The sequence below is a fragment of the Engraulis encrasicolus genome, chromosome 3 (assembly GCF_034702125.1).
Source record: "Engraulis encrasicolus isolate BLACKSEA-1 chromosome 3, IST_EnEncr_1.0, whole genome shotgun sequence".
NCBI classification, from domain to species: domain Eukaryota; kingdom Metazoa; phylum Chordata; class Actinopteri; order Clupeiformes; family Engraulidae; genus Engraulis; species Engraulis encrasicolus.
In genome coordinates, this window is record NC_085859.1 from 26,538,589 (window position 1) to 26,546,420 (window position 7,832).

The window sequence follows — 7,832 nt, forward strand, 5'->3', positions numbered from 1 at the left end:
GAAATATTTCTGGAGACAATCATCAGATTCATCACATTTCCATTCCTTCCAGAAAACACATCAGAAACTGTAGGTCAGGGATGGGCAACTGGAGGCCCGGGGGCCGCATGCGGCTCCGCCTCCTCATTGAGTGCGGCCCATAGATAAACCATACTTAAAAAAATAATGTCAGACTTTCTTTCTAAACCACTACTACCAAACTTATTGGGCAGTCACTGAGCAACCAACTGCACTTCGAATCTGCAAGTTGCAATCAGATCCGCCATGGTCACGATGAAAAAATGTGGCCCTCCTGATCATGAAAGTTGCCGTCTGCTCTAGGTTACAGGAGATATTACTGTAACAAGGCCATGTCTAAATGTCTTCTAGGAAGTACTACTACACAGCTTTCCTACTAGGGCCCAACCGATATGGTTTTTTCAGGGCCGATACCGATACCGATATTTATGGAAATGGGAGGCCGATAACCAATATGTGCAACCGATATATGGAAATATTGTTCATAATAAAATGTAATGAAATATGAATTATTATTATTATATATACACATATATTTAGTTATAATAATTAACTCTCATGGACTCAAAGTGGGGAGAGCAGAATAGAAGATGCATTCAGAACGAAACGGCTGCAAAATTGGTTGTGAAAGTTATACAAACTTATCGGTGGAAATTTATTGAAAGTATGGCTGATACCGATATCCCAAAAATGCTAAATATCGGCCCGATACATTGGTGGGGCCGATATATCGGTCGGGCCTTATTTCCTACCTCCTACCTCACTTCCTCTTCCTCTATTTATGTTATACAGATGTTGGCCCTGCTCATCTTATTCCTTGGAAAAGCCACCAACCAGAGGCCAGAAAAACTATACCCACTCTGTTACCATATTTATGAGCCCTGTATTTATACATGTGCAGTGACCCTGTTGCTATAAACAATACCCACCCTGTTACCCTATTTTGTTAACCTGTATTTATACATATATATATGTGCACTGACGGTGGTGTTGCTATAAAAAAAAAGAAATTTGACATGGCCGGGAGAGGCATGCCGACCAAAACACCGGCCAAGGCAAACTTGAATCAGACACCAGAATAGGTCAGACAGTGCACATGGTAGAACGATTCATATTAGATATCTGCGAGCACACACACACACACACACACACACACACACACACACACACACACACACACACACACACACACACACACACACAAGGCTGCCAGATACACATACAGAAGAAGGATGATTCACATTACACCCCCTCCCACCGACACCGACCCCCCCCCACACACACACACACACACACACCGGGAAAGCCCCAGCTATTGTACTGTACTGGACACTTCAGCCAGTGGTGTCCGAGATGGTCATCTGAAGCTGAATCACACTAGCACGAATAGCCTCTGACAGCACATTGCAGGCAAGACTCACACTCATACGACTCGCACCCAGGGATGCTGACAGGGGGGTGGGGTGCAAAGGGGTCTCTTGTCCTAGGCCCAGGGAGAGTGGGGGCCCATAATTGGGTCCTTATTACACTGCATGTGTTGGGTGAGGGGGCCCTTCACATGGCTTTGTCCTGGGCCCAGCCAAAGCTGACAGCGGCCCTGCTGGCACCATTCATACGCAGGCAGGCAGAGGCAGCAGGCCAGGCCTCACACACAGAGTAGACTGAGACGGACAGATACTGCGGAAACCAGAGCACTGGTGGTCAACACATGGGTCCCTCTGTTGTACTGTAAAGCAACTCAAACGTATAAATGATGCTTTTGCAGGCTAGGCCTCACACAGTGGAGACAGAGACAAACGGGTCAAAGACGTCAGATGTCAGGTGCCGCAATGACATCTAATGCCCATTGCACTTAATGCACTTAATCTCTGCTGCACTTTAAGTGGGATGGGGGGGCTGGGGGGCTCAAGCACTGGTGTCACTTTTACCTCTTATTACACTTTATTTGAAAACCTGCTGCTACTACGTATTGTACCCCAAACACAATTTCATTGCCTTTTTGACAATGACAATAAATTCTTGAATCTTGAAATGATTAAGTAATTGGTGGTTGATCTGCTGCAATGAATATGCTTCTTAGGTAGTCCACTAAAAACAAACTAGCACTGGCTGCCATTGTCCTAACGTGTGCTACGGCTGAAACGCCCCAATGACCCAGATACTGCGGAAACCAGAGCACTGGTGGTCCACACATGGGTCCCTCTGTTGTACTGTAAAAGCAACTCAAACGTATAAATTACGTAAGCTTTGACAGCACATCCCTGACCCACGCGCATACTACTCATACGCACACAGTTAGGCATCACACAGCACAGTACAGTTGAGATTATTGCAAACTGGCAGAAACCAGCGCATTGGACCACACATGGGCCCCTGTGTTGTACTCCAGAGCAACTCATACGCATATGCGTATTACAGTTCAACTGTAAAATAAAATGAACAGCTGCAGTAGTAGTACCATGCATCATCATTGATGATGACATAACAATCATCATCATCATCATCATCATCATCACGTGCCTTTATTGTGCTAACGCAGCAGTGTCCTGACTGTACCTTTATCTAATTCTTAGTATTCACAAAGGGAAAAGTACCACTACGTTGCCTTGCCACACTGTATTCCCCAACAGTACTGTGTGAACTAGAGAAGTTTGTTGTTGTTGTACTCAATATTGCAAAAATGTCCAGATGACATAAACGTTTTAGGTGTTCTTAACAGGTTTTCAGGTCCCTGTGTTGTACTGCAGAGCAACTCAAACGTATAAATGTGCGTATCACAGTTCAACTGTAAAATAAAATGAACGGCTGCAGTAGTACTATACTATGCATCATCATCATCATCATCATCATTGTCATCATCACGTGCCTTAACTGCCTTTATTTACTGTGCTAACGCAGCGGTGTCCTGACTCTACCTATACTGTATCCTTACCATTCACCAATAGAAAAAAACGTTGCCTTGCCATATATCTATTGCAATCAGAGTAGCATTATCTTAAGCTCCTCTCGAGAGTGACTTACACTGAATAAGGTATGAGGACATGTCCACTTAAGCTGTATCTCTACGTGGGGTTAGGTGCTTTACTCAAGGACACTTCAGCAATAGATGAGGTCAGAGAGAGAGAGCTGCTCCTTCACTTGCCCTGGTGCCACATTTGTTTCCTGCCGGTACAACGCGGCAGAGGAATCAAACTTACATCCTTCCGATCCCAAGAATAACTTTGTGCCTTCAAGACTGGAGGATCTTTAACCCGTTTTAGCCTAAGGCACCTGCAAAAAGCGCATGCTAAAAGCTTAAGGTCCTTTGAGTATATGAAAATCGAATTATCTCGGTCTCCGAAGCACATAAAAACATGAAATGAGTTGCATGAGTTATTGCTGTGCTGTATGGCCGGCATATGTTTCAAAACTTTTGCCAAGATATTTGGCGCATGTGAAGACCTTGTTATAATGCAAACAAACCGTGCCCTAATAAGAGCAGATATCTCAGAAAGGGCTGAACAAAAAATGCCCCTTCAATGGGGAATGACATCTCAGGATAGTGTGTAGTATAGAACTTCATATCAAAATTGGCCGGTAGTCTCCTTTAATGTCAACATTGTACACTTAGCCTACGTCAGCACTAAGCCCCAAGGCCACAGTTGGCTAACCATTAGGCCAGAGTTGCCCAAGACAGTCCATCATAATGTTCTGCGTTAGTGGCCGCATTCTTCTCGCGCTTACAGTTCGGATGTCAGGTAGGCATCAAAAGGTAACATGGCCTGCCCCAAGGGAACTGGCGGGTATTAGATATCATGCCCTTTGTGCCGTGTCGCTAACACCCCCCATCCATACTCATTACCAGAAAAGGGTTCAGGTCCAGGGTTGAATGAGATGCACTTCAGTGAGCGTATTCTAAGTGGATGTCGCGCCTTTAAATTTAAAGAATTTTAATGCATGAGGAAAATAAAGAAAGTGCCACCTGAAAACGTTTTTCACGACACAGGGTAGGACTATCTTTACTTAGGCCCTACCGCTTCTTTAATTTTGCATCGACATCATTGGTGTGAGAGTTCCTTCTTGCTGGGCTATTGCACACCATACAACTTCCCAAAACATTGAGCAGCCTTCATAATCTGAAATTCCAAATACAACCTATACTTATGGCTTTGACAATGAAGCCGACTTTGACTTTGAAGGGTCTCCACATGAATGAATTGAAAATGTTGCGTCTAGAAATTTTCTTGAATCTTGCAATTCATCTTTCTGGACATAAAGCACAACAGAGGACATTTAAAAGACAAAAAAGAGAAAAGTTCATTCGTGCATCCATTCCATACACAGACATCCTGTCTCTCCTTGTGTGTCTTGCATAACAGTAAGGTTGTGACCCGCATTCTTAACCGCTGAGGGCTTGCCAACAAGCCTGAGTTCAGAAGCAGCAGCTGCACACACTTGGTTGGAACTGTACTCTGTAACTGCAGGGCTTACCATGTGCAGAAGAGTAATAGCATAGCTTGCGTGTCACCACACATTACACAACACACACAAAGTACCAGGATGAATCACTTTAGACCCCCGGCACACACACACACACACACACACAGTACAGTACAAGCTTCAGTGAATGAGCCCATTCAGACTCCGAGAGAGGAAGGCAGTGGCAGTGGCACACGTCGACTTATAGGCAGCCTTTGATCGTTTAATCAGTTCATGGGGCTCTAATATGACTTGTTAGCCCTGTGTGATGTGTATTTGCTTGTTAGCATGGTGCACAGACTCATTGAATGAGTAAACAAGATAGGCTGTCATCAGAGTTTCTGCTGAAGTGGGCGAATACTTCAGGTGTCTCTCACTAACTTGTGTGTTATAAAGATTAACCTGAGGTAGAGTAGCCAACATGCCAACATGGACGGCTTGTACAATGTCCAGTTACAGTAGAACTGCTGCTGCTTTTTTTCCGTATTGTACTTTTTTATGTGCCCCTGTCATATTAATTAGGCACAGAGTGTGTAATAACATAACACTAGCAATGTATCTTACAGTTAGGATTAGGTGCAGTGTGAGTTAGGCCTACATGTTGATGCATTTAATTACCTGTACACTAAAAAGAGAATGTTCTCTTTACAAGTATCCATAGGCCTACTGTATAAAGTGCACAATTAATGACATGAATTTGGTCTAGTCAGCTATGGAACTACAAATATTTTTCTGGACGAAAATGTGACAAGGCACATTTTATTTGTTTCTCGAGGACTGGTTTACCTAATTGTCAGATTCTGTCTCTTGATGTCATTAGACTGACTGACACACCCTTTCCAGGACATTCAGTAATGACTGGTCAGTGGACAGTGCGCGAGGCGAGCCCGGCTGCCAAGACCACAACATCACTCAAGATCCCAGTAGGGCCTATGACGCTCATTGCTCACAATACCAATACTGAACAAAAAACCCATTGACATTTTTATATCTCAAACAAATGTAGGCTAAATCTAGGCGTTATAATAATTACATGCGTGTAGCTAATGGATGGCTTCTGTGTGTAAACTCTACAGCTAAACATTCACTCCCCTCACTATTCCTAAAATAAGAGGGTAGGCCATGTGAATCTTGTTTGGAACGGAAGCACACGGGCAGCTGCCATATACCGGCTAATAAAACCAACGAAAGGAGAGAATAAAATCATCGAGCGCTGTGCAGGAGCATCAGGTCTGTCAAGCGCTCAGTCATCTCGCTTGTATGTCGGTCAAATGATACCGGCTGATGCGGCAGAAGTACAACGCAATTTAATAGCTGCTTCAGATACAGCGAGCAGCTTCCGAGAAGGGACGGGTGAAACCATCCATTGCTAATCATTCAGTGCTGGTCAAATGCCATTTGTCCCAGTAACATTCTGGCATAATGACTGCTTGTAAACAATCACAGGCCTTCATAATAGGCCTATATGCCAAATTGAGTTGATGAATGATCCCTAAAAACGGCTGGCCTACCGGCTGTAGACCAAATCCAGGACCGACCTGAAGTGATGTTGGACATAGGCCCCCAGCGAAGATCCGAAAAGCAGGATGGGATAAAAAGGATGGTAAATGTATGTTTTGGTTATCCTGCCTTCCTGCCTGTCCCAGCCGAACCCTGTTTAATAGCTGCCTAAACAATGCCGCTTCAGCATGTTTTGGGATTATGGCTACTGGCTGCTTTGCGCCAAATGGTTAGTCGCTCCAGTCTAATAATACTGAAAGATAGACTATGTAAACATAGCTCGTGCTAAAATAGCGGCTGTGTAGACTGTTAGGGCATGCAAACACGCAGGCAAACACAGGCTACTGGTGTTTTGCCAGCGCTCCATATTGGCGTCTCCTCGACACCATGTAGCTAATGGGCGACGTATGCCAAGATATCGGCTGTAACATAATAACGGCAATTGTCTCGTTTATAATCTATATGTTATGACACATTGCATTGAAGGACGTCTATGTCAGAAAAATACGTTTACCAGTCCTTGCATTACAATAGCCCGTGTCATTTGCCTTTCTCAGACACTGGTATGCGGTCTTTCGGACGAAGAATTGACATTGTTGTTCCATTTTTATAATTCCATCCGCAAACTATAACACAAAGAGGTAAATATTTGAAATGATTCTGTCAGATACATGAAATAAACCCTTATGTCAGCTGCTGCCCTCCAAACAGCGTTTCCTAAATCTGGTCTGCATTGATGCGCGCTTTGTCACCCAGCTTCTGCTGCCTGGCCGACACACACTGCCGTTATCTAACGCCGAGTTGACACCAACCATACAGTTGAAATAATAGCCTAACCTTACCTTGAAAGAAGGTGACATCCTCTATATCCACATAAATGTCGTGGTTGTCAAAATACAGAGAACGACGTAGATATTTTTCGTTTCCCCATGATGAGGTTGTCTTTCCTCCCATCGATTCAACATCGTCGCCTGTTCTATGCTGGGTTGGACCATGAGTGCTACGTCAGGAGTCACCCCCCACCCCTACCCACGCACATTATGCTTGCCTGTGTGTGGAGCCTAGAACTACTGTAGCCTGCTACAAATCGCCCCCAAAATCTCACCGCCTGGAACACATCAAACACATTTACCTCACATAGCACGTTGTGCGTAAAATCTGTGTAAATACGGTCCATGTGCAGTCAACTCGAAACAACATTTGGATGGGATATAGCCCACCACTTTCCCCCACATCTTGGTGGTGCTGAGATGGAAGTAAACTCGTACATACCAATACAACATGAAGATAAGGATCTTTATAGGACTAGGGCCTCTTGTTATCCTAAAATCAGAAAACACTGCTCACATTTCGTGCCTGCCTGCTTTGACCCAGCCGACAGGTTAAAACACAGTCTTGTGGAGAAAATGTCTCCCAATCATAAATATGTATATGGTATTGAATAATTTGACCATGAAGCAAGTCTGGCGGCAAACGCCATACTCAATTCGAAAAGAATGCGCAAGGCAGCATGGGTACTCCCAGGCTAGCCATGAAGCATGAATTTGACCATGAAACAAATTGGACATAGTTGGTCAGAGCTTGTGGCACCAAACTTCTAAGTGCCCTGGCTTGAGAGCAGGGCTGGTCCAAGGCATAGGCTACTGTAAGCGATCTATTCAAATTCTTTGTATGACCAGTGCATGTAAAGAAATTGACAATAAAACCTACTTGACTTGACTTGACTATGCTTAAGGGTCCCCCTGTGAGCAGCAAAGGTACTGGAAGAAATTAACTCTCCACCATTTTCCCTAGTCATGCATTTCTCTCTCATGTAGCCTACCATTCAATCGCACAATGGAAATAGGAGCCATTAC

At 44.2% G+C, this 7,832-nt stretch overlaps 1 protein-coding gene across 1 annotated transcript in view; it reads right to left on the reverse strand.

Annotated features, from left to right (window-relative positions):
- The window catches only part of rusc2 (RUN and SH3 domain containing 2), a 50,469-nt gene extending 43,439 nt beyond the window's left edge, over window positions 1-7,030 (reverse strand). Inside the window, exon 1 of the mRNA XM_063195074.1 lies at window positions 6,819-7,030. The gene's annotated coding sequence lies outside the window, so the exon portion shown is untranslated. The remainder of the gene's footprint in view (window positions 1-6,818) is intronic.
- Window positions 7,031-7,832: the final 802 nt, after the last annotated feature.